This window comes from Ovis aries, chromosome 3 (assembly GCF_016772045.2).
Source record: "Ovis aries strain OAR_USU_Benz2616 breed Rambouillet chromosome 3, ARS-UI_Ramb_v3.0, whole genome shotgun sequence".
Lineage (NCBI taxonomy): Eukaryota > Metazoa > Chordata > Mammalia > Artiodactyla > Bovidae > Ovis > Ovis aries.
In genome coordinates this window covers 45662521-45689234 of record NC_056056.1, presented here as the reverse complement: position 1 = coordinate 45689234, position 26714 = coordinate 45662521, and the positions used below count along the sequence as shown (strand labels likewise).

The window sequence follows — 26714 nt, the reverse complement described above, 5'->3', positions numbered from 1 at the left end:
ACCCTTCCTCCCACCCCAAGAACCTGTGCTGGGTTAGGGGGTTCCTCTCCTGTGTCCTCCCTTTGCTTATGGCTACTGCAACATTTGCCATACTCTGTAATTCTTTACTTACTTCCCCATTTGTGAGACTAAAACTGGATTGTAAGCTCTTGAGTCAAGAGCTGAATTGAACATCAATTAAGTAGTTATGTTTTGACTGTACTGTGAAGAAAATGACGTATTTGCTTCATTTAGCTCAGCAAAGAATATATTTTTCCAGTACAATTGTGTCAAATTTAGTGACTGTCAACAGTGTCTTATTTATTATTATTATTTTAAAATCTTGATTAATTTGGCTGTGCTAGGTCTTAGCTGCAACTCACAAGATCTTCAGTCTTCATTGCGGCACATGCAGTCTTTTAGTTTTAGCATGCAAACTTAGGTGCGGCATATGGGATCTATTTCCCTGACCAGGGATTGAACCCGAGCCCCCCTGCATTGGGAGCATGGAGTCTTAGCCACTGGGCCACCAGGAAGTACCAACAATATTTTAAAACATAAGCAAAGTTAGATGTAGCCTCCTTCCAATGGCCCCTACTCCTAAATTTATCTGTTATTATATAGAGCCTTTTTCTTGATTTCTTCTTAACATTATAGTCCATGAAAGAAAATAAACTTTTATTGTAGATTTGTCTAATAGAGTTTGTTCCACACTTCTTGATCATATAGTCATTAAGTTACTCAGATTTTTATTCATACTTCAAGTTTTGCCTACAAAGTACACAGCATTTATAGGCATAAAAGTGTTCCCATTTTCCCTCAGCCCAAGAAACTTAGAGGAAATTCTCTCTCGCTGGTTTTGAGGCTAAAGCTTACATTGGTACACTAGGTGTTCCTAGTCCTTGGATGGTAGGGAGGCCACAACCATCCCCAGTGTATTGTGTGATCCCTTGACTGGTCTTTCCTCTCAGCCATTTCCGACTGCGGCTCATCCGCCCAAGTGACATTTCATTGTGTGACTTCCTACTGAAAAATGTTCTTCTTGTGCTTTTCTAAATGCTGTTCTGTATGGAGCAAGTTGGTTTCCATTGGCAGAAAACACTGTGAGGACAGTTTCCTGATGAAAAGAATCCTAGACTTAGATGCTGAGTATCAGCAGCATAAGGAAAAGCATACCTGCATGAGGATCAGAACTTTATGGGTGTGATTGACCTCAGGCTCCAACCAAAACAAAGACATCAGTGTAAATCCTCTGACACTTTCACTCACTCTGAACCACCCCCCAAATGTCACGGTTCTTGGTAAAGTGTGTTCAGTTTTTGTCCTCGGAGCCTCTGAATCTGTCAAAGAGCATTTTGCATTTTCATTCTGGGTTAGAAAAGGATCACTGGGAAAGCTGAAATAGTTTCTTGATGGTCTCATATTCGATTTCTCATTTCTTTAGGTAAACAAGCATCTTCTCATACTAGTGGATGCTTCTCAGATTTTAAAAACCAAAGTCTCAGGTGATATGAATCCTACTGCCTACTTGCAGTAGGATTGGTTAGATTACTGATTTTTAAACTAAGTTCTGAGTGTCCTCATGGGTCCCTTCCAGCCCAGTTTCAGTATACACAGCTCTATTTTTATCAATTTAATATAAACTGGGCTCTGACACATATTTCATTTGGAAAAAAAGGGTTCCACTGCTTAAAGATATGTTTAAAAAAAGAAAACAGAACTAGAATCCCCCCCTTTTTTTTTTGATTCAGTAGTGGGCTTACACTGCATGCAAATAAGTAGGCTTAAGATACTGATATTGCTGTTAGTACAAAGCAGTGACACGTTTATTTTTTATTCATTTATTCTGCAAACATCTACTAAACTTCTCCTATATGCTAGGCACTGTGCTGGGTGCTGGAATATAACTAAAAATAGACAGGGTACCTGCCTTCATGGATCATGTAGTCTAGTGGAAAGATGGACAGTTAAATAATTTTCATTCACTGTTGATAACTAGGTATGTGTGTTGGGAGGAGGGAGTAAAGAAAGGCTTCTGAGTGTTAATGAAGTGGAAGTAGGGAAGTAGGAGTTCAGGAGATGGGACTTGGATTTGTGAGAGCCTGTTGGTAAGGGACATGATGACTCCCTGGAAGAACGGGAAAGAAAAGTGTTAACCCTGAGGTGTGGAGTTCAAAATAGAGAAGGCTTGCAAGCTATCTTAAGGAGTATGGGCTTTATCTTAAGAGCCATGGGAAGCAACGGGGCAAAATGGTTAGATTTCTGCTTTTACAAGCTTACTCTGGCTGTAAAGTAGCGGAATGAAGAGGAACAGAGTAGGGAACCAGAGGAGACGCTGTTCAGTTCAGACGCTGTTAGAGTGTTCCAAACGAGAAATGGGGATTCCCTGGGGGGTTGTTCTTTAGTCACTAAGTTGTGTCCGACTCTTTTGTAACTCCATGGACTGTAGCTCAGCAGACTTCTCTGTTCATGGGACTCTCCAGGCAAGAATACTGGAGTGGGTTGCCATGTCTATCTCCAAGGGATGTTCCCAAACCAGGGATCAAACACACATCTCCTGCATTGGCAGGTAGATTCTTACCACTGAGTCACCAGGAAAGCCCTCCCCAGGGCTTAAGTGAGAAAAAGTGCAAGAGGAGAGCTGTGGCCAGATTCCAGAGATGATGCAGGGTTAGATTCTGCTGAGTCTGATGATTGATGGGATGGGTGTTGAGTTTGGAAGGAAGGAGTATCAAGGATGCTCTTCAGTTTTCTGGTTCAGGCAACAAAGTGGATAGTGGAGGTATTTGTGGAGACAGGGAACTCAGGGGAGAGGGTCAAGCTTAGAGAGAAAGTGATGAGATTCATTTTGGACATGAGCTGGAGATCCCCGTGGGCCATCTAAGCATAGATGTTGAGTAGACAGTTGGATGTTTAGGTATGTAAGGTCAAGACACGGTCTGGGCTAGCGATACAGATGTGGAACTTATCAGGATTGAGATGACGATCAACAAACATCCTGAGAGTAGAGTGAATGACAGCTTCTAGGGAGGCTGAGTAGGCTGTGAAAAGAAGGATGGTTTAGAAAGGTGGCTAGAAAAAGAGGACAAAGAGAGGGAAAATAAGAGAATCTGGTGTCATAGAAATCAAGAGGATGATTCAAGGATGAATGAATGAGATTCAGTATTAAATGTTGCACAGGTCACAGTCTGAAAAGTGTCTCCCAAAGGCAGGCCTGCCTTCTGTCAGTGACAATATGCACAAGCTGTCTGGGATTATCTCTGTCTCGTCGACAAGTTTGCTGTGCTAATCCAGGAAAAAACCTCATGTATAACAGTACAAAAATAACCAGGAGACAGGGCTCCTTTAATTCTCAGTGGATTTCCATATCAATGTGTAATTTCTGTAAATATCCGAAGAAGTTTAAAATCCAAATAGCTAATGATTGAAAAATCCCTCCCCCCATATGTGTGAGCAAGTAGCTAAGACTGTCTCTAATGTGATTTCTCTGAAAATACAAAGCCCAAATCAAGAATTCCACAAGGCCTACTCTTTAATGTAGCATAATGTTAGCATTGTGTAAAATATAATAAATATAATTTGGAGATAAATGACTAGAGTAAATGGAATCTACACACATATCCTGAAAAACCTTGAAAAGTCATGTTAACCCATGGCTATCTTTTGCTCAGACTTTCACCTCCCACCTTCCTTCCTTACATTCTGTCCCTTATTCCCCTTTCTGCCTATACTTTTGGGTTTAACTTTAACAGAGCTGCGATTGTGGGTAAATATGTTGAGTTTGAGATTTTTCACAGAATGGGAGGTAATGTTTCCCACAAGGGAAGTCATTCTTTGCAGAGTTCACAACTCTGTGAACCACATGGCTGGAAGGAAACCTGGGGATTATCTAGCCTACCTTCTTCTCTTTTTAGTCAATGAAATTAGGGTGGAAAGAAATGAGGTAATTGAGCAGAGACACATCAGGCGCTGAGAGGGCAGCTGAAGTAGGTTTACATATAGCCCGCCCTGGATTATAAAAATAATGCATCCTAGAGAAGACAGAAAGAACTAAACTATGTTCTGTCCTATTCTATACTACAAGACTAAATCTGTTTATGTCAAGTAGCTTTTGTTGTTGTTCAGTCACTCAGTCATGTCCAGCTCTTTGTGACCCCATGGACTTCAGCATACCTGGCTTCCCTATCTTTCACTATCTCCCAGAGTTTGCTCAGACTCATGTCCATTGAGTTGATGATACCATCTCATCCCCTGTTGCTCTCTTCTCATTCAAATATAAAATAAAGAAAAAGATCTACTTTTGTATGTGTGAGATACATTGTGAGAAACAGTCCACAAATATGAATTCTCTTTTATTTCCTGTTTCACTTCATTTTATGCAAATATTTGTTTCCAAAGAGATCAAAGATGGGGAGGTATGAATGGATTTATTCTGTGATAGTCTGTATAGCCTGCATTTTGGTCCAGGGTCCTTTCTAATACAGCACTCAAGTTCATCCATCCTCCCTTTGCCAAGAGTACCAAACTTTGGCCTTCCAATGAGATGTCAGGGATTAATGTGGCTGCTTGGATAGGACTGACAATGGATAGGGAGAAAATGGGCCAGGAGAGGTTAGTGAATCACATTGTTCCTGGGCCAGGTCAGTGTAAGAAGGGAAGTGTTCCTGTGGACAGATGCACCCCTGAACTGCCAAGGACCTTGATGAGATGGTACAGGAGGTAGCTCTCTAAATATTTGGAAATCCAGAACAGAAGGTAGGTGATGGAATATAAGGAGAGACCTTGGACTATGGAGTAAATGGACTTGGCTTAGCAGCCCAACTGTGCTTCTGAGCAGCAATGAGAATTTACAGATTTATTTTAACTTCTCTAAGCCCTTAGTTTTCTTCATCTGTAAAACCTGGCAATCAAGATTGCCAGGAGAAATATTAATAACCTCAGATATGCAGATGACACCACCCTTATGGCAAAAAGTGAAGAGGAATTAAAGAGCCTCTTGATGAAAGTGAAAGAGGTGAGTGAAAAGCTGGCTTAAAACTCAACATTCAAGAAACCAAGATCATGGCATCCAGTCCCATCACTTCATGGCAAATAGATGGGGAAACAATGGAAACAGTGACAGAGTTTATTTTCTTGGACTCCAAAATCTCTGCAGATGGTGACTGCAGCCATGAAATTAAAAGACACTGAGTCCTTGGAAGAAAAGCTATGACCAACCTAGACAGCATATTAAAAAACAGAGATATTACTTTGCCAGCAAAGGTCCATCTAGTCAAAGCTATGGTTTTCTCAGTTGTCATGTATGGATGTGAGAGTTGGACCATAAAGAAATCTGAGCACCAAAGAATTGATGCCTTTGAACTGTGGTATTGGAGAAAACTCTTGTGAGTCCCTTGGACTGCAAGGAAATCAAACCAGTCAATAGTAAAGGAAATTAGTTCTGAATATTTATTGGAAGGACTGATGCTGAAGCTAAAGTTCCAATACTTTGGCCATCTGATGTGAAGAACTGACTCATTGGAAAAGACCCTGATGCTAGGAAAGATTAAAGGTAGGAGGAGAAGAGGACGAGAGACAGAGGATGGGACGGTTGGATGGCATCATTGACTCAATAGACATGAGTTTGAGCAAGCTCTGGGAGTTGGTGATGAACAGGGAAGCCTGGCGTGCTGCAGTCCATGGGTTGCAAAGAGTTGGACATGACTGAACGACTGAACTGAACTGAACTGAAGCCCTTACTTTTCTTCATCTGTAAAATTTGGTTGTGAAGCTACAATGAAATAAAGTATGTTAAGAACCCAGAACAATAGTTAATTTTAATTTCTCTTTTCTTCACTTTAAATTCCTTAGCTTTCTTCAATTTAAAGCCCTCTCTCTTCATGTTCCAGCTAACTGGCTCTGCTAAACAAAGACTCAAGTTTTTCTTGAGATACCTTTGAGGAAAACCTCCTTGAAACTTGGACCTACGTTTTCAGAAGGAATTAGAATGGTAAGTCAACACTATTGGTTTTTACTCCCAGTTCTATTGAGATATAATTGACATATATCATTGTATAAGCTTAAGGTATCAACATAATTATTTGACTTTTGTATATGTTGCAAAATTATCACCACAGTAAGATTAGTTAATATCCATCAGCTCCAAACAGTTATAATTTTTTCTTTGTGATGAGAATTTTTAAAGTCCACTCTCTTAGCAACTTTCAAATATATAATACAGTATTGTATATTACATTCCCAGAATTTATTTATCCTATAATTGGAAGTTTGTGCCTTTTGACCACCTTCACCTAATTCCATCATCCCCCTCAGTACAACCCCCTACTGGCTTCCTACCCTCTACCTCTGATAATTACAAATCTGATCTTTGTTTCTACGGGTTTGGTTTTTTTCAGATTCCACCTATAGGTGAGATTCGGAGTAGGCAATGGCACCCACTCGAGTACTTTTGCCTGGAATATCCCATGGACAGAGGAGCCTGGAGGGCTGCAGTCCATGGGGTTGCTAAGAGTCAGACACGACTGAGCGACTTCACTTTCACTTTTCACTTTCATGTATTGGAGAAGGAAATGGCAACCACTCCAGTGTTCTTGCCTGGAGAATCCCAGGGACGGGGGAGCCTGGTGGGCTGCCTTCTATGGGGTCGCACAGAGTCAGACATGACTGAAACGACTTAGCAGCAGCAGCATAGGTGAGTCTTTCTCTGTCTGTCTTATTTCACTTAGCATAATGCCCTCAATAGCAAGATTTCCTTCTTTCTTGTGGCTGAATAGTATTCTCTCATGTATATATACACCACAGTTTCCTTATTCAGTCATCTGTCAGTGGGCACTTAGGTTGTCTCCATGTCTTGTCTATTGTAAATAATGCTGCAGTGAACATCAGGTACAGATATTTCTTTGAGATACTGATTTTTTTTTTTTTTTACCTTGGATATAACCCAGGAGTGGCATTGCTGGATCATATGGTAGTTCTATTTTTATTTTTTGAGGAAACTGCATATGTTTTCCATAATGGCTCTACCAACTTACATTTCTACCAACAGTGCTCAAGGATCCCTTTCTCCATGTTTTCACCACATTTTTATTTCTTGTCTTTTTGATAATACTCATTCTTTCAGGTATGAGGTAATATAATGGTTTTGAGTTGCCTTTTCCTTATAATTAGTGATGGCTGACACTATTTGTGACAGGGAAAAACTGCTTGCAGTTGGTAATACCCAACTGCTTCCAAAGGAATTTCTTTGCTGAACAGAGTGATGGGTATGAGGATGCAAGTGTAAGAAAGTTCACTAACTTTTTCTGCATTAGAAACTTTTTATTTATTTATTTTTTTGCAGGAGGTAAGGGGGAGAGCAGGACCAAGGGACAATGCAGTGAGATCCAGAGCCAGGGAAAACTGGAGCCTATGTGTAGTCAAGATTAAAGAGTGAAGAAGTAGCCTTAGGGGGACTTCCTGGGGAGAACTGAGATGTTGCTTAATAGGAATTTCCGTGGTTTGTCTTGCCTAATGCTTAATATGGCCCTTTCATGCCTCTCTCCATGGAATCTATGTTAAAACCTATGTTTCTTATAATGTCTCACGGGAGTTAAATTTGTTCTTGTTGAGAAGTGTAGAAGTGCTGAATTCTACTTCAAAGCATCTGTGAACCTAAGACAAGGCTGCCTGTGAAGTCCAAACATATCTGGGTCATATTACTTAGATATCAGCATCCTCTCCTCTGGCCAAAGATATGCATTGTTTTAAAAAAGCAGAATAAAGAAATAAACACCTAGAAAGCATCATTATTAGGCCCAGAAAAGTGAAAGTGAAGTCGTTCAGTTGTCTCCGATTCTTTGCGAGCCCATGGACTGTAGCCCACTAGGCTCCTCCATCCATGGGGTTCTCCAGGCAAGAATACTGGAGTGGGTTGCCATTTCCTTCTCCAGGGGATCTTCCCAACCCAGGGATTGAATCCAGGTCTCCTGCATTGCAGGCAGATGCTTTAACCTCTGAGCCACCAGGGAAGGCCTATTAGGCCCAGAACCACACATCAAATCTCTGAAGGATTAAGGGAGTTTATGGCAAACATACCCCAAATCCAGAAGATTTTGGCTTAACCTACAGATTTCCTTTGTACCTCACAACATGGTTATAGAGCTTCCATTCCAAATCTTTCTGATCTGGACAATGTCACTCATGCAGAACATTTACCTGATGCTGTAAAATTTGTGTAAAAAGTCAAGGAATAAAACAGTATTCAGTAAATCCTAAGGCAAGGACTCTCAACTCACTGAGAAATTGTTCTATGCCCAGAAAACCAAAAGCAGCAGCCTTCCCAGTTCACTTGTTAGGTAATGGGGTAGGGGTGCAGGCGGGGGGAAATGGGGTAATTTTCAAAGTTTCCAGCAGAGCTGTGGTCACATTTAGCTCCATAGCTCTACCTCCCCATAATTTTCTTTGCTTTTTCACAGTGAAATTGGGTCTATTAGGAAGAAAGAAGTAGGTTTTAAGAAAAACGTTTCAGAAAAACACATACTTCATAAAAACTGATAGGAGTGGAAATTGCATATAATATAGATGACAGAGTCCAGGAAAGAATCCAGGAAGCTTTTAAGATTTGAGAGTGATGTATAGTGTACTGCTTTGGAACAAAGGCTACTCGAATGAATAAAGCTGCAGGAATTTGTTGTGGGAGATTAATTGCTTCAAGCCTTTGGTGCCACTTCCAGAACAGTTACTCTTTTAATTGAAAAACTGGTTTCTACAGAATGACTTACAGGTACAAATGGGTGGATGATGTTCTGCTGCAAAGATAACATAAAGATAGCTCTGAATTTTCTACCCTGAGCTGTCGCATAAGCCAGCTCTGAGAACTGAGCATCATGATGTAAAGGAAAGAGCCTAAGATTTAGAGTCAAACGACCAAGATGAAAACTCAAGCTCTAAATATTTGCTACCTGTCAAGTAGCCGGTCACTCAGTTCTTCTGAGATTCCTTTTATATCAAATGAGGTGTTACATGCCACATGATTGTCATGAGACTTGATGGATACAAATTATAGATGGAAGCACTTATAGGTATGACAAGATACTGAATATAGTTCCCTGTTGTTCTGATTTGTTGTTTAGTCGGTAAGTTGTGTCCTACTCTGAGACCTCATGAACTGTAGCCCACCAGTCCATGGGATTCTCCAGGCAAGAATACTGGAATGGTTTGCCATTTCCTTCTCCACAGGATCTTCCCAGCCCAGGCATTGAACCCCAGTCTCCTGCTTGACAGGCGGATTCTTTACCACTGAGCCACTGGGGGAATCCATAGTTCTCTGTGCTACACAATAAATCTTTTTTGCCAGTTTTATTTATTTATTTGTTATCCCCATACTGCTAATTTATCCCCTCCACTTCCCCCCTTTGGTAACTGTAAGTCTGGTTTCCATGTCTGTGAGTCTGTTTGTTTTGAATATAGGTTCACTTGTTTTTTAGATGCCACATGTAAGTGATATCATACTATATTTGTCTTTGTCTGATTTAACTCACTTACTACAATATTCTCTAAATTCATCCATGTTGCTGCAAATGGAAACGTTTCATTCTTCTTTATGTCTGAGTAATATACCATTGTATATGTATACTACATCTTAAGGCAGTCTGTTGATGGATACCTGGGTTGCTTCCATGGATTAGCTATTGTAAATAGTGCTGCTGTGAATATGGGGGTGCATGTATCTTTTTTTATTCTAACAAAGTGTTTTTATATTTTATTTTTAAAATTTATTTTTATTGAAGTACTGTTGAATTACAATGTTGTTTTACTGCTGTACAATGAAGAGACTCAGTTATACATATATATACACTCTTTTTCATATTCTTTTCCATTATAGTTTATCACAGGATATTGAATATAGTTCCCTGTGCCATATAGTAAGACTTGTTGTTTATCCATTCTATATATTGCATGTATCTTTTCAAATTAGAGTTTTCATCTTTTCTGGATATATGCCCAGGAGTGGGATTGGAGAATCATATGGTAGTTATATTTTTAGTTTTTTAAGTAAATTCCATACTGTTTTCCACAGTGTCTGCATCAATTTACATTCCCACCAACAGTGTAGGAGGGTTCCCTCTTCTCCACACCCCCTCCAGTTTTTATTTTTTGTAGACTTTTTTTTTTTAAGACTTTTTGATGATAGTCATTCTGACTGGTGTGAGGTGATAGTCTCGTTGTGGTTTTGATCTACTTTTCTTTAGTAATCAGTGATGTTTTCATGTGCCTATTGGCCTAGATGGAAGCACTTAAACATGTTTTTACAACATTAATACATGTTAAGTGCAAGAAACTTTGAAAACAGAAAAAGACAAAGGAAAATACTAAAGAAGTACCCATAATTTTATTAACCAAGGAGAACAGACAGTATTTCAGTGTCTTCAATCTTTTTTTAGAGCTTCCAGGCACATATACATACACAGACACCTTTCCTTTTAAACAAAAAATAACCTTTTAACTGTATACATTTTTGTAACCTGTGTTCTGCTTAGCAATATATTGCCAAATATTTCCTATGTCAATAGTCTTCAATTACATGTTTAGGAAAGCACTTTTTTTTTTTTTGGTCATGCCTCTCGGCTTATAGGATCTTAGTTTCCTGACCAGGGATTGAACCCTGGCCCATGGCAGTGAAAATCCCAAGTTTTAACCACTAGATTGCCAGGGAATTTAAAACTGTCAAAAGCCATTCATATGTCAGCAGTTATTATTAAAATATAAATGAATGAATGAATGAATATATTCATTTCTTCCCCAATATATACAAAACTCTATGCCTCCAAAAAGTTGTCCTGCATCATTCTATTGGCAATTCTCTAAATAAAACTTAAGGTGAATGTAATCATTTTTGTCTATCATTTGTTATTTCTTTTCTAATCTTTCTAATAACTGAAAATATAAAAGCTACAAAATGAAATTATGTGCCAGTATATTTCATTTTAAATGCCTTTGATTTATTCTCTTCAAATTTGCTTTGAAATAATGCATGGATTCTATTGAGAAATGCTACATGTGCATCATGATGCTTTCAGTTCAGTTCATTTCAGTTGCTCAGTCATGTCCGACTCTTCACGACCCCATGAATCGCAGCACGCCAGGCCTCCCTGTCCATCACCAACTCCCGGAGTTCACTCAGACTCATGTCCATCGAGTCAGTGATGCCATCCAGCCATCTCATCCTCTGTCATCCCCTTCTCCTCCTGCCCCCAATCCCTCCCAGCATCAGAGTCTTTTCCAATGAGTCAACTCTTCGCATGAGGTGGCCAAAGTACTGGAGTTTCAGCTTCAGCATCATTCCTTCCAAAGAAATCCCAGGGCTGATCTCCTTCAGAATGGACTGGTTGGATCTCCTTGTAGTCCAAGGGACTCTCAAGAGTCTTCTCCAACACCACAGTTCAAAAGCATCAATTCTTCCGCACTCAGCCTTCTTCACAGTTACATCAACATAATTTAAAAATAATTACCTACAAGTCTGGATCCATTCCCTCTTTGTTTTTTATGTTCAAGGTCTTTTATGCTCATGAAGAATATATATGCTTTTTCTATGCACATAGCTAGAAAGTAAATTGCAGCTCTGATTTGGAAATGGTTAAAAGAAGATGAATGGGTAAGTTAATTTGGTGTGACATGCTTTGCCCACTTTCCCTACCTCATCTAATCTGGATTGAGATTTTGGAGGCATGGGTCCTCTCTTTGACTCTGTTACTATTCATGCATTGTAAGTAAGCCACTCACATTTCCTCAACCCTGGTTTTCTCATCTGTAAAATGTCCAGAGGAGATGGGATCAACTTTAAACTTCTGAGATTCTAAGGCTCTCATTTGGAGAGCCAGGTGAATATTTTGATGGCATACTAGAGATAATGTCAACACATATGCCCTGAAACAGCTCTAACCTGTTGATAACATAGTGAAATCTTTTGGATCACTCACTAAAATTACCCTGCTGGAGCTTCCAAGTAACCTCATGCTCCAAACCCACCCCTTTCAATGTCCCTGGCCCTTCCTCCTGGACCCTCAGTCATCTTCAAATTCCAGCAACTAAGAGGTCTCCAGCTGGCATCCATAACGGTTACTCAGTGCCTGACTCAATCCAGTTTTTAAATATTTTAAATATTACCCTTGGTTATAAGAAGCTGTTTGCATGCTCACTGCCCAACACATGTTGGCTCATGACAGAGGCCAGGTCATTATCCCTGTGACTGAATCTTCTGGAGTTCACAAAATTGGAGACTATATTTAGAATTGACCATTTGTACACATAGTGGGTGGAAATATAGTGAAAACTTTAACTGAACTTCGTGAGTTTTATTGACTTATATGTAATTTAAGGTAAAGTTGATACATTTCTTTCTGTTTGTGCTAAGTCGCTTCAGTCGTGTCCAACTCTTTGCAACCCTATGGATTGTAGTCTGCCAAACTCCTATGTTCATGGGATTCTCAAGGCAAGAATACTGGAGTGGGTTGCCATTTCCTTCTCCAGGGGAATCTTCCCAACCTAGGGATCAAGCCCACATCTCTTGCATCTCCTGCATTGGCAGGCCACTTTTTTTACTACTAGTGCCACCTGGGAAGCCCCAGGTGTTCAGTTGTTTTCTGCATTCAGTTGTTTCTAATTGTTTAAAAAGTAAAGGGATTTTTTTTTTTTTTACAGTTTAGTTTTAGACTTCAAAATAAAAAAATATAGGAATGCATTCTTTTTAATTTTTTGACCCAGGATGAGATGGCTGGATGGCATCACGGACTCGATGGACGTGAGTCTGAGTGAACTCCTGGAGTTCGTGATGGACAGGGAGGCCTGGCATGCTGTGATTCACGGGGTCGCAAAGAGTCGGACATGACTGAGCGACTGAACTGAACTGAACTGAACTGAACTGATATTGATGTTTAAGTTATATATGATGAAATCCACCCATTTAAAGTGTACAATTCAGTGGTTTGTAGCATATTCAAGAGTTATGGAATCATCATTACAATATAACTTTATTGTAACTAAAAGCCCATCCTCCTTAGCTACCACTCCCCACCCTCTTCCCTTAGTCACTGGAAACCACTAATCTTCCTTCTGTCTCCTATATATTTGCCTGTTCTTAGACATTTCATATAAAAGAAATCATATAGTGTGTGGTCTCTTATTAACTGGCTTCTTTCACTTAACATACGAGTATATGTATATACAAGGGTATGTTGCTGCTGCTGCTAAGTCGCTTCAGTTTTCAGTTCAGTTCAGTCGCTCAGTCGTGTCCGACTCTTTGCGACCCCACGAACCATAGCACGCCAGGCCTCCCTGTCCATCACCAACTCCCAGAGTTCACCCAAACCCATGTCCATTGAGTCAGTGATGCCATCCAGCCATCTCATCCTCTGTCGTCCCCTTCTCCTCCTGCCCTCAATCTTTCCCAGCATCAGGGTATTTTCAAATGAGTCAGCTCTTCGCATGAAGTGGCCAAAGTATTCGAGTTTCAGCTTCTACATCAGTCCTTCTAATGAACACCCAGGAGTGGTTGTGTCTGACTCTGTACAACCCCATACACAGCACCCACCAGGCTCCCCCGTCCCTGGGATTCTCCAGGCAAGAACACTGGAGTGGGTTGCTTGCCATTTCCTTCTCCAATGCATGAAAGGGAAAAGTGAAAGTGAAGTCACTCAGTCGTGTCCTACTCTTAGCGACCCGATGGGCTGCAGCCTACCAGGCTCCTCCGGCCATGGGATTCTCCAGGCAAGAGTACTGGAATGGGTTGCTAGTGCCTTCTCCATACAAGGGTATGACTATATTTTAAATGTAGAATTAAGTTGTAACCAGAAGCAATCCTGAGCCAAAGTTGACACAATTCTGTTTGGTGTGGTGATTCAGCTCTCCAAACCCCAGGCCTTCCCTTCCTAAAAGCTTCCCAATTCTGGACTTATGTCCTCCCTCACAAACAAATGTTTTGTCAAATGCCTCAATCTGTGAAGATCTGTTTTATCTCAGATCTCACAAACTCAGGGGTGGGATGGGGGCGGTGAGAGGGAGGTTCAAAAAGGAGGGGGAATATATGCGTACATGCAGCTGATTCACTTTGTTTTACAGCAGAAACTAATATAACATTGCAAAGCAATTATACTCCAATAAAAAAAATGAGGAATTTTTACTGCACCTAAAAAAAAATATCACAAACTCATTGAAAGTAAGGAATCATGAGCAGTGGGTACTTAATATGCTACTCTCCCCAGTGGTAATTAATTTAAGAGACTATTCCCTAATAACATTAAAATTCTTCATTTTGGAGTTCTAACAAAGGGCTGGGCTCTGACTAAGCACATTTCTATACCTCATTGTAGGTAATTCTTACTAACCACAGAGGAGTATATTAATATATTAATTTTACAGAGGAGAAGATAGAGGGTCAAAGGAGTTACGTAATATCCCCAAAGCAAGACATCTATCAAATAGCAGAATCAGGATGTCCATCAAGATGTGTTTGATATTAAGATCCATGCTCTTAATTATTTCATAGAATTTCAGACTCACATTTTTCATATTTTCATGTCTCTGAAATTGGGATGCCTCTTACAACTGGAGATATCTTATTATAGTTGGCATTGGTTTTTCTTCCTTAGTGGCACGTAAAATAGCGGTGCATTTACAATTGGTTGGCACTTCCCTGGTGGCTAAGCTGGTAAAGAATCTGCCTGCAAGGCAGGAGACACTGGTGTAATTCCTGGGTCGGGAAGATCCCTGGAGAAGGGATAGGCTACAGACTCCAGTATTCTTGGGCTTCCCTAGTGGCTCAGCTGGTGAAGAATCCTCTTGCAATGCGGGAGACCTGGGTTGGGAAGATCCCCTGGAGAAGGGAACAGCTACCCACTCCAGTATTTTGGCTTGGAGAATTCCATGGACTGTGTAGTCCATGGGGTGGCAAAGAGTTGAACGTGACTGAGTGACTTTCACTTTACAATTGGTTATATCTTTGTTTTGACAAAACCTGGTACAAACAATATTGCCTCCCTAAATGAATTAACCTTTAATAATGAAATCTGAGCATCAGTGACAAAGTTAGGAGCAGAGGAGAAGATGGGTTTTGAGGGGAAATTCCCCCCTCAACTTAGCAATGTATCTTGTAATGCAAATGCCTATCTGCTTCTTCTGTGGATAAAAGGAATCTGATCAATGCTATCCTCATAATGCCTTAATCACAAACAATCATGTTTTCTGAATATATACTGAAATGAAAAATTTTGAAATCTTAAGTTTTTCCATTGAAGTATAGAGCAATGATGATCTTGCAATATCAGTCAAAGACATGTCAGAGCTATTCAAATTGATGTACTGCACTTAATTTTCAAAACATTATGAAACTTTTACAGGATAATGTTCCAACTCTTCAAAAGTTAAGGAATAATTGACCTACAGCAAATTGATATTAGGATATTAGGTACATATTTGCAATGCCTCATGTATTTTTGTATTTTATTCTCAGAACTGTCTCCCCATGGCACTTTTGAGAAGAAAATGAATATAAATGTTTTTGCACAAAAAAATTATCTCTCAATATATTTCTTTCTGTTTTCTAGTAGTGTTGGTGTTAGTCACTCAGTTGTGTCCGACTCTTTGAGATCCCATGGACTCTAGCCCACCAGGCTCCTCTGTCTGTGGGATTTTCCAGACAAGAATACTGGAGTGGGTTGCAGTTTCCTTCTCCCGGGGATCTTCCTGATCCAGGGAGTGAACCTGGGTCTCCTGCATTGCAGGCTGATTCTTACTGTCTGAGCAACCAGGGAGGCATTTTAAATGAAGTGTTCTTGATCTTTCCAGAGCAGAATGAGAATGAGGTAGAAGGAAGGAGGCAGGAGAAAGCTCATGAGTATTCCCTTGTGGTTTAGTTAGGTTACTGTTGACCTGTTCTTTTTCCTTTCTGGTATTTCTCTAGACTGAGTCATAGGGCTCTAAGCTTTTCTGTCCTATATGGAGATTCACCAGCAAAGCTGGAGTAAGGACTTTCATTTTCTGGACCAGTCTCAAGCTAGAAACTTTCAAGGAGAGTGGCTAGACATGGAGAACAGTGGAGGGGAAGGGAACAAGAAAGCAGGGGCCAACATTATCAAATGGTGGGGGCTTTTTGTTTGTTTGTTTTAAGGGCTTCCTCTGGTTGCTGTGTGAGAACAGATTGGAGAATTGTTCTTAAAGATAAGGATAAGACATGGATTCTTGTCCCAGCTCTACCAGATGCCGAATGACTGAGGCAAGGCATTCCTTTTGGTTTCCTAGTGAGGTTAATTATGTCTGTCATATCTAGCTTATAAGCTGTGAGGAGATTCAGATAAAATGATGCATATAAAGTGTTTTGAAGGAGCTCAAAGGGAGACACAAATACAAAAATTAATTTACATGGCAAAGTGCTATATGGGAAAGCATCTGCGATAATTACAACAAAACAGCCTCCACTGATTAAGCACATATTTTCCATTTTGTCCTCACAGTGGCAATTATGAGAAAGATATTACTAGTCTTAATTTAGAGCTGAGCAACATTTAAAGAAGTTAAGCAACTTTCCCAGGGTCATAGTTGCTTAGTGGCAGAACCAGCATTCAAACTGACGTGTGGCTGACTCCTAAACCATGGCTTAAGTCATTCTGCTTCCAGCTTCCATCTTCCATCTTTTTCTCTTTGCCACATTTATTGTGAGAACAACAGAAAATGTAAGTACCTAAAATAATAACTCATTTTTCCTACACATATTAATTATAAGCTTGCCTTTTTTTCTTTTGTGTATAATTTTGATTTATAAAACTTTTTTTTCTGCCATAACTGTGTTATATGGACAGTTGGAATGATAGAAGATAAGAGTTGAATGTCAATAAGTAATCAGGTCAGCCTTTTTTGCTAGACTTAGGAGTGATAGGATAATATTTTCTGGTTATGATCATTCTTTGTTGTTTACTTTGTTGATACAAAGTAAGTTTACTGAATTATAGAAATTTTTTCTTTCCTTTTAAAATTGAAATATAATTGATAATAACATTGCGTAAGTTCGAGGTATATAAAATGTTGATTTGATATGTTCATATATAGCAATGTGATTACTATCCTAGCATTAGCTTGCACCTCTATCACATCACATAATTATCATTTCTTTTTTGTGGTGGGAACAATTAAAGATCTATTCTCTTGGCAGCTTTGAAGTTTATAATACATTATTGTTGGCTGTAATCACTATGCTGTGCATTAGACCCCTCAGAACTTATTTATCTACTAGTTTTAAGTTTGTACCCATAAACAACATTCCTCTGCCCACCCACCTCCTGATAAACACCATTCTACTCTCTGTTTAAATGAGTTCAGGTTTTTATATTCCAACATACCATATAGTATTCCACATACCATAGAGTATTTGTCCTTCTCTGTTTGACTTTCCTCACTTAGCACAATGCCCTCAAGTTCCATCCGTGTTTCTCATGACTGAATAGCATTCCACTGTGTGTTTGCATGTGTATATTTGTGTGATATGTGGTAACAGATCACATCTTCATTATCCTTTCATCTTTTGAACATTAGGAGGTTTCCGTATCTTGGTTGTTGCAAATAACGCTGAAGTGAACATCTTTTCAACATCCTGTTTTCATTCCCTTTGGATATACACCCAGAAGTGGGATTGCTGGGTCACATGGTAGTTGCTTTTTTTAAATTTCTTGAGGAATCCCCATACTGTTTTCTATGAATTTGGCTGAACCAATTTTAATTTCTATTAACATTACACACAGGTTCCTTTTTGTCCATAACCTCACCAGCATTTGGTATTTTCTTCTTGGTGACAGCCATTCTAACAGGTTTGAGGTGGTATTCCACTGTGGTTTTATTTGCATTTCACTGATGATTAGTGATATCCTTCTGTGTATAGATACATCCTTTTGTGTATCTGTTGGCCATTTGCATTATTCTTTGGGAAAATGTCTATTCAGTTCCTATGCTGATTTTAAAATCAGACCATTTGTTTTCATTACTGAGATGTATAAATTCTTTATATATTTTGGCTATTAACCCCTTATCCAATATATGGTTTAGACCTATTTTCTTCCATTCATTTAGTTGCCTTTCCATTTGTTGATTGTTTTGATGTGCAGAAACTTTTTAGTTCAGTGTAGTCTCACTGACTTTTGCTTTTATTGCTTGATATTTTGGTGTCATATGTAAAAAAAATCATTGCAAAGACCAATGTCAAGGAGCTTTCTTCCCTACGTTTTCTTCTAGGGGAGTTTATAGAATCACGTCTTATGATTAACTCTGTAATTCGTTTCAAGTTAATTTTTGTGAGTGGTATGAAACATGGGTCCAGTTTCATTGTTTTGCATATGGTTGTCCAGTTTTCACAAGACCATTTGTTGAAAGGTCTACCTTTTCTCCACTGAGTGTTGGCTCCCTTGTCAAGTATTAGCTGACCGTATATGCCGGAGTGTATTTTTGGGCTCTCCATTCTATTTCATTGGTCTTTGTGTCTATTTTTATGCCAGTACCATATTGTTTTAATTACAGTAACTTTGTAGTATATTTTGAAACCAGGATATATGATGCTTCCATTTTTGTCCTTTCTCAGGATTGCTTTGGCTATTTGAGGTCTTATATGGTTCTACAGAAATTTTAGAATTAATTTTTCTTTTTCTGTGAAAAGTGTTCTTGGAATTTTGATATAGATTGTGTTGAATCTACAGAGTGGTTTGAGTATGGACATTTTAACAATATTATTCTTCTGATCCATGAACAAGGGATATCTTTCCATTTATTTGTGTCTTCTTCAATTTCTTTCACTGAATTCTTATAGTTTTCATTGTATAGCTCATTCACATTTTTGGTTAAATTATTCATAAATATTTTCTTGATTTGATGCTATTGTGAATGGGGTAGGGTTTTTCCCCAGATATTTGTTGTGAGTGTACAGAAACACAACTGATTTCTATATGTTGATTTTATATCCTGCACATTTAATGAATTCATTTATCAGTTCCAACAATTTTTGGTTGAGTCTTTAGGATTTTCTATATATAAAATCATATCATCTCCAAATAATAACAGTTTTACTGCTTCCTTTCTGATTTAGATGCTCATTATTTCTTTGTCATGCCTAATTGCTCTAGGACTTCCAGTACCATGATGATTAAGAGTGGTCAGAGTGGGCAACCTTGTCTTCTTCCTGATCTTAGAGAAAAACCTTTCAATCTTTCACTATTGAGTAGGATGATAACCATGAGTTGTATGTAGCTTTATTGTGTTGATATATTTTCCTTCTATGTCTAATTTTTGAGAGCTTTTATCATGAAAGGATGTTGTATTTTGTTAAATGCCTTTTCTGTGTCTGCTGAGATAATTACATGATTTTTATATTTTGTTCTATTAATATTGTATATTGCATTTATTGCTTTGTATATAGTGAAACATTCTTGCATCCCAGGGATAAATCTCACTTGGTCATTGTGTATGATCCTTTTAATGTGTTGTTAAATTGTTAATATTTTGTTGAGAAGTTTTACATCTATATTCATCAGGGATTTTGGTCTATAGTTTTATTTTCTTATGATGTCCTTATCTGGTTTTGGTATCAGGTTAATGCTGGACTCTTAAAATGAATTTGTAATTGTTCTCTCCTCTTCAATTTTTTGGATGAGTTTGAGAAAGATCAGTGTTAATTCTTTAAATGTTGGGTAGAATTCATCAGTGAAGCCATATGGTACTGGGCTTTTCCATGTTAGAAGGTTTTTGATTATGGATTATATCTCCTTACTTATTATTGGTCTGCTCAGATTTTCTATTTCTTCCTGATTCAGCCTTGGTAGGTGGGATGTTTCTTAGAATTTATCAATTTCTTCTAGTTTATCTAATTTGTTAGCATATTTTGTTCATAGTGGTCTCTTGTATTTCTGTGATGTCAGTTGTAATGTCTCCTCTTTCATTTCTAATTTTAGTAATTTGAGTTCTTTTCATTTCTTAGTCAGTCTAGCTAAAGGCTTTTTGTTTATCTTTTCAAAAAAGACAGCTCCTAGTTTTATTAATATTTTCTATTGTTTTTTCTGATCTCTATTTCATTCATTTCTGCTCTGATCTTTGTAATTTCCCTCCTTCTGCTAACTTTGAGCTTATTTTGTTCTTATTCTAGTTCCTAGAGATGTAAAGTTAGGTTTTTATTTTCGATCTTGCTATTTTCTTATTATATGTATTTATTGCTATAAATTCACTCTCAGAATTGTTTTTGCAACATCCGGAGGGTTTGATGTATTGTTTTTCCATTTTTATTTAAGTTTTGAAAATTTCTCTTTCAATTCGAGTCTGGTTGTTTCCACATGCTTGCAAGTTTTTGAATTTTCTTTATGTTATTGATTTCTAGTCTCATACCATCATCATAGGCAAAAATAATTTGTGTGATTTTAGTATTTTTAAATTTGCTAAGACTTGCTTTGTGGCCTATCACATAATGTATTCTAAAGAATGTCCCACATGCACTTGCAAAGAATGTGTATTCTACTACTGTTGAATGAAATGTTTTATAAATGTCTCTAAGGTTCATTTGGTCTACTGTATGACTGAAGTCCAGCATTTCCTTGTAGCTTTTATCCAGATGATTTATCCATTGCTGAAAGTGGGGCTATTGAAGTCCTTTGCTATTATTGTACTGTTGTCAGTTTCTCCCTTCAGATCTGTTATTATTTTCTTAAAATATTTAGGTATTCCAATGTTGTATATATTTATAATTTTTATACCTTCTTGACAAATGATCCCCCTCTTACCATTTTTGGCTTGAAGTCTATTTTGTCTGATATAAATATAGTTCACCTACTTTCTTCTGGCTTCTACTTAAATGGAATATTTTCTTATATCCCCTTGAGCCTATGTATGTGCTTAAATCTGTATCTTGTAGGCAACATGTAGTTGCATGAAACTTTTCTTCACAGCAAACAGAATAGGGCAGAGTCTATACTTTCTGTATACAATTATATATATCCACAATGGAATTGGGTCTACTGTCTGAGCTTTGAGCTATTAATGGGCTTAAATTTGTAGCAAAGGGTCAAATATAAGAAATTATAACTTATCATATGTTCCTGCTTCCTCAGTCCAAACTAAGCCAGTTTTGATGAAAAGAATTCTGTAATGTGAGTATTGATGAAAGAGCAAACAGACTTTTTTTTTTTAATAACATGAGATTTAGGAATTAAATATAGCAGGCAGAAGATCCTGTAGGAATTTCAAGTAATATTTTACGATGGTTCACTACAGGATATTCTAAGCCGTGGTTTACATAGCATGCTACTTTATATAGTATTCTTTATTCTTGGGATCCCAGAAAGAGGAGATATTATATTGATATAGATAATCATCTCTGCTTCCTTCCTATCTGGCCAGGCAGGAAGGGAATAAACAAAAATAACATCTAGCTCATAGCAGAAGTAAGAAAGAAAGTTTAGAAGAGTAAAGGCCAACATAAAAAAGAAATGTGAAGGAGTAGACATTTTGAGTAGGATAAGCTCACATTATGTATCTCCTAAAAGATAAATACAACTTGAAAATAAGTGTAAATGTTTTAACTGAACTTTCTAAGAATTACTAATTTTATGGCCTTTGCACGGAGATATCTGTCACATCTTTCAAAATATCCAGGGGTGGTCTTATATTCACTTATCATTTACTCACCTTTTAATTTCATAATTATTAGTTAGTTATTCATTATGCAGTTATGAGGCAGGTGCCAGAGACTGAGCATTTAAAAACTACAGAAAGCAGAGTTCTTGTCTGTGGGCTGCTTAACATTTGGTTGGAGGGCCCAGATATATTTTAAAATAATAACAGGACTAAAGCAATACAGTGACAGTGTTCAGTTAGGAAGAAATAGCAGAGGTGTAGAGGAAAAAAACAACATATTTCTAATGCTGTGTTTTCAAGAAAACTACCTGCTAGAAAAGGTGGATTCTACTACATGGGATACTTAAATGAGACGAGCACTAGGAAAGGATTGGCCTTGGGAGTTTGAGAGCAAGAGCTGGAAAAAGCTGAACTGCAATGCTTCATAGAGCAAAATACTTCAAGGTTCTTGGCTCTGTTGAGGGGTAGAGTAAGGAAGATGAAGAGTGGAAAGAGAGAAGAGAGGAGCCAGTGAGACAAAGAAGGGCTGCTGTTAGGCCACACAAGATGCTCACTGCGTCATTTTGAAATTGTTTGTAATCCTTGTGACTCAAAACCCTCTTTTTCTTACCTTCCTTCTCAGGATGCTATCTATAGTAAAGTTGACTCCTCAGGAATGCTGTGCGCATGCTGGTGACTCAGCAGTGAGGAATCCATCTGCAAAAGCAGGAGTTTCCAGTTCGATTCCTGGACTGGGAAGATGCCCTGGAGAAGGAAATGACAACCCGCTCCAGTATTCTTGCCTGGAAAATCCCTTGGACAGAGGAGCCTGGTGGGCCACAGTCTGAGGTCACAAAGAGTCAAACATGACTGAGCACACACAGGCACACACACCATACACTTAATTTATAAATGACAATATTTTGAGTATGCTAGAGATTCACTGTTTTAACATTCCTTCTTCTTTTCTTTGAAGGAACCCATTTTCAATTCTTCTTCAAGTTGCTAATGGTTCAATAAGAAACAAGGCCCAGACCTGTGGTTTACAAACTTGTTTTTAATAACAAAATGTTACCTTCAAATAATATCTTATCCCAAAGTGCAACATGTAAAACAGAAAAAAACTCAGTTTCCCTGGTCAAGAGGGTGGCAATCTTTTCCTTTTGTGCTCCGCCTCACCCATCCTTTAGAATTCCTGGGGCTCCACAGAGCACAGCCTGAAAACTAACACCCTAGAACAAGAGAAATGAGACCGTATCATTGGTCTCCTTTCTTGATTAAATTATATTGACCTTGCTGGAAGAAATTCCATTTAGAAGTTTGTGCCAGAAAGTGAAAAATGTCGATATTATCTAGTGTTGGCAAGAGAACAGGGAAATGGGCACTCTCAAACACTATTGCTGAGAGTATAGATCAGTACAGTCTTTTTTAAGAAAATTGATCAAAATTTTAAATGTGATCCCTCAGTTCCACTTCTGTAAATCTTTCCACAGAAATACTCATGTTGTTATTCAGTATTCAGTCACTAAGTCATGTCTGATTCTTTTGTGACGCTGTGGACTGCAGCAAGCCATGCTTCCCTGTCCTCCACTAATATTTATATATCCACACAAAAATCTATGTACAAGGATGCTCGTTATTTATAAGACTAGAAAATAAAAATAAATTAATAGAGGAATGGTTGAATAAATTATGCTACTTTCATATAATGGAGTATTACTGACATTAAAATGAAAGAGATATATATAAATTATAGATACATATATAGATTTAGATATAGGTATGGATAAAGATGGATGTACCTCATACTCTAAGTGAAAATGCAAGTTACAAAAGAACATAGTAAAAATGATATATATATATTGTTAAAGGAAGTGAACAAAACCCCCACATTCTATGAAAGCTATGTAAGTACTTCTGATTGCAAAATTAAAAACCATAAAACCTCTAGAAATAGATGGCTAGTCTCAGGGGTTAGGGTTTCCTTCTTGAGAAGGGTAATGGAAGTAAGGGGGCATACACTCACTATTGTATAGATGGGTGTGTTATTTGGATTGTTTACAAAAGACATGCACTAATTTGACAATTTAAAAAGACAAAGATAAAAATTAATGAAGACAAAGATAAAAACAACATAAAATAACTGCTTGTTTCAATAGTTGAAAGTTTCCTCTTTTATATTAAAAAAATTCAAAGAATGTAATCTGCTTGCCTTCTTTCTCTGTCTACCCGGAAATCCAGAGTAATCTTTGAAGCATGAACCCAGCAATGACATTGACCTTTAAACCCAGAATATTTACATTTCCTTTTTGCTTTGGCCTTGTTTTTCTATTTCCAGTTAACTATTTCCCAAAGCTTCCCCGGCTCATATTTCAAAACAGAATCCATCACTCCTAGCAGCCCACATTTCCTTGTTAGAAACACTCTAGGGCTGAGGAGTGAAGGATTTGATTTACTATTTATACTTGACACTCTGATTATTCTCACATAGGATCCGAGGACAAGAATTGGTACTCTTGCAGCTATTTAAAACACTTGGCTCCACTTTGGAGTTTCACTTTGTCTTTGCTCCAAACTTAAGAGCTGCAGGGACAGTCAGAAGGCTCTTGTGACAAGACTTGTCTTCGTCCTGTACATGGTGGGAAACCACTGAGGGCTTTTAAGCAAAGGAGAAACTGGATCTTAACCATGTTTGAAAAAAAAAAAATTTCTGGCAGAGGAAAGAGTAGATTGGCATGGGGAAAGGCAGAGATACTCATTAAGCATCTGTAGAGTGGTTGGATAATTGATAGCTACATGACCAAGGCAGTTTGAAAGTCTGTATTTATTGGAAGGGACTGTGCATCATTTGTCAGTAATGCCAGGTTGGATCATTTGGTCCGAACTCCGGCTAGTTAGGTCCACATCATAGGTCCAGTTAGATTCAAAAAAGAACAAAACTGAGCTTCACAGACTGCAGTCTATGATTGCAACCAAATAAGCTGTCTCAAAAGGGGGAAGGTGTAAATATCTCCGAGCAAAGACATTCTTGTGGTCAGAAAAGAAAGGAAGGCAGTAGTTTTCCCAGGTACCTCGGCAAGATACAGGTACCCAGCATCTTTATTTGGAGAGGGGCTGTTTTTTCCACTATTGGTGAAGTATATCTGCCTCATTTTTGAGGAGGGATTGCCACCCCAGCTAAGGACACTGTCTGGGGTCAGACCTAGTTCAGATCTTGATTCTGTCAATTATTAACTGTGTGACCTTGAGCAACCTCTCAGCACCAGTTACTTCCATTGTAAAAGTGGAAGTAAAACAACCATTTTAATGGGTAAAATGAGGGCAGGTGAGTTAATTTTAAGGACCAACTGTGATTTTTATTTTTTTAATCTTGTTTTTAAGTATTCCACTTTGTACCTCCCTACCCCACAGGACTGAGGGATGCAGTTGTTATTTATTAGTGCAAGCAGCCTGAGGTATCTGTTTTAGGCCTTGTACACTGAACAGTTTACAGAATGATTAGCTGGTCTGCCTGTTCTCCCTTTAGATCTGGGGACAAGGGTCATGCCCAGGGACGATAACCATCCGCCCTTCCACCCCTTTGACTCCTACCTCGCAAGGAGGGGGGCAGATGACCCTTCCCACCAATCCTGCCCAGAAGTCCAACTCAGCTCCTGACCCCAGGAGGCATCTCACTTACCTTAACCTACCCTCAAAGCCCTCTAACCTAGCCTCAAAGGCTTCTGAGGGGTGCCAGTCTGCCCCACTCTGCGGGTGCATGTGCTTTCATGCTAAGTCCCTGCAGTCATATCCGACTCTTTGTGACCCTATGGATTGTAGCCCCTGCCAGGCTCCTCTGTCCATGAGATTCTCCAGGCAAGACTAACTGGAGTGGGTTGCCATGCTCTCCTCCAAGGGATCTTCTCCATCCAGGGGTCGACCCGCTCCTCTTATGTGTCTTGCATTGGCCGGTTCTTTACCACTAGCACCACCTGGAAAGCACAGTTTGCAGTAATTCCAGGTCGCTTGGTTAGGGATGGTCCCACCCCCTGCAGCAGGTCCACTAGCCTTACGGGTCCTATCCATCGTGGAGCAGCTTGGCAAAGAAATCACTGACTCAAAGAATGTTACTAAATTAATATCAGTGTTTTGTGGGGGTTGTATTTCAAATGCACTGGGGTCTGGGACTTTCTGGTTTAAAATAAAGCCCATATTAAACTTCCCTCCATCATGTCTGACAAATATGAGGGGGTCTCAGCTACTTTTCTGTCCCTGCTCACTCCTAGACAAGACACCCCTAGACTGGGCATGGCAGGACCCTTCTCACCGAGGAGGAAGAAAATCACCCAGATTCTAGTGCAAATTCTTGTCCCCGCGCTTGGGACTTATATGACTGCCTTCTCTCAGTTCTCCAGAAGGGCGGGGTTCACCCTGCCCTCTTGCCTCTCCCATCCTATGTGGGAGCTGCCCTGCCGGGAGGCACTGCCCATGCCTCGTGAGGGTCCCCTGAGACCTGAGATTTCTGCTGCGTGGCTCTCTCTGCTCTGCTCGTCTCTCTGCCTCTGCTCATCTCTCTGCGTCTGCTGCTGCCGCTTTCCTGGCACACCGGAGCAGGAACGGCTGGAGGGCACGCTGCCCTGCACTTTCACCCTGTCGCCACCACTGACTCCACTCCACGTATCCTGCTAACATCCAGCCCTCCGCCAGCCCAGTGCTTCTTGCCAGACTCTACTTGAAAGCAGGTGGTGTGGGGAGCTGAGGAGGGGAAGGACCAGAGTGAAGTCAAAGTGCTTATGTAGGTCAGAGTTCATTATTTCAGAGGGTGCAGAGACTACCCCAGTGTGGAGTTGTGTTAAGTACAAATACACACGTGAGTTTTCTGGGGAAAAGTGTCAAAGGGATCAAGTGACTCAAAAAGTGTTACCAAACTAATATTGGTATTATGTCTGTTTTTTTTTTTTAATGCATTGGGATCAGGGGCTTGGTGGTTAATATTATAAACACTCTGAGGGAAAAAAAAAAAAAAGTCCAGGTTAAACCTCCCTCTACCATGCCTGACTTATTAGTTATTTTTCCCTTTTCAAATATAAATCTGTAAGGAGTCCCCTTCTCAAAGATTCCCCTCTGGTGAATCTTTTTTGCCTTTG

General features: G+C 39.1%; 1 long non-coding RNA gene across 1 annotated transcript; it reads right to left on the bottom strand.

Moving 5' to 3' along the window:
- Window positions 1-22625: 22625 nt before the first annotated feature.
- LOC132659392 (uncharacterized) lies at window positions 22626-26185 on the bottom strand. Its single transcript, XR_009599816.1, has 2 exons — window positions 26081-26185; window positions 22626-25559 (listed from the first exon to the last, which is right to left on the bottom strand). It is a non-coding gene; the product is annotated as an uncharacterized LOC132659392 (long non-coding RNA).
- Window positions 26186-26714: the final 529 nt, after the last annotated feature.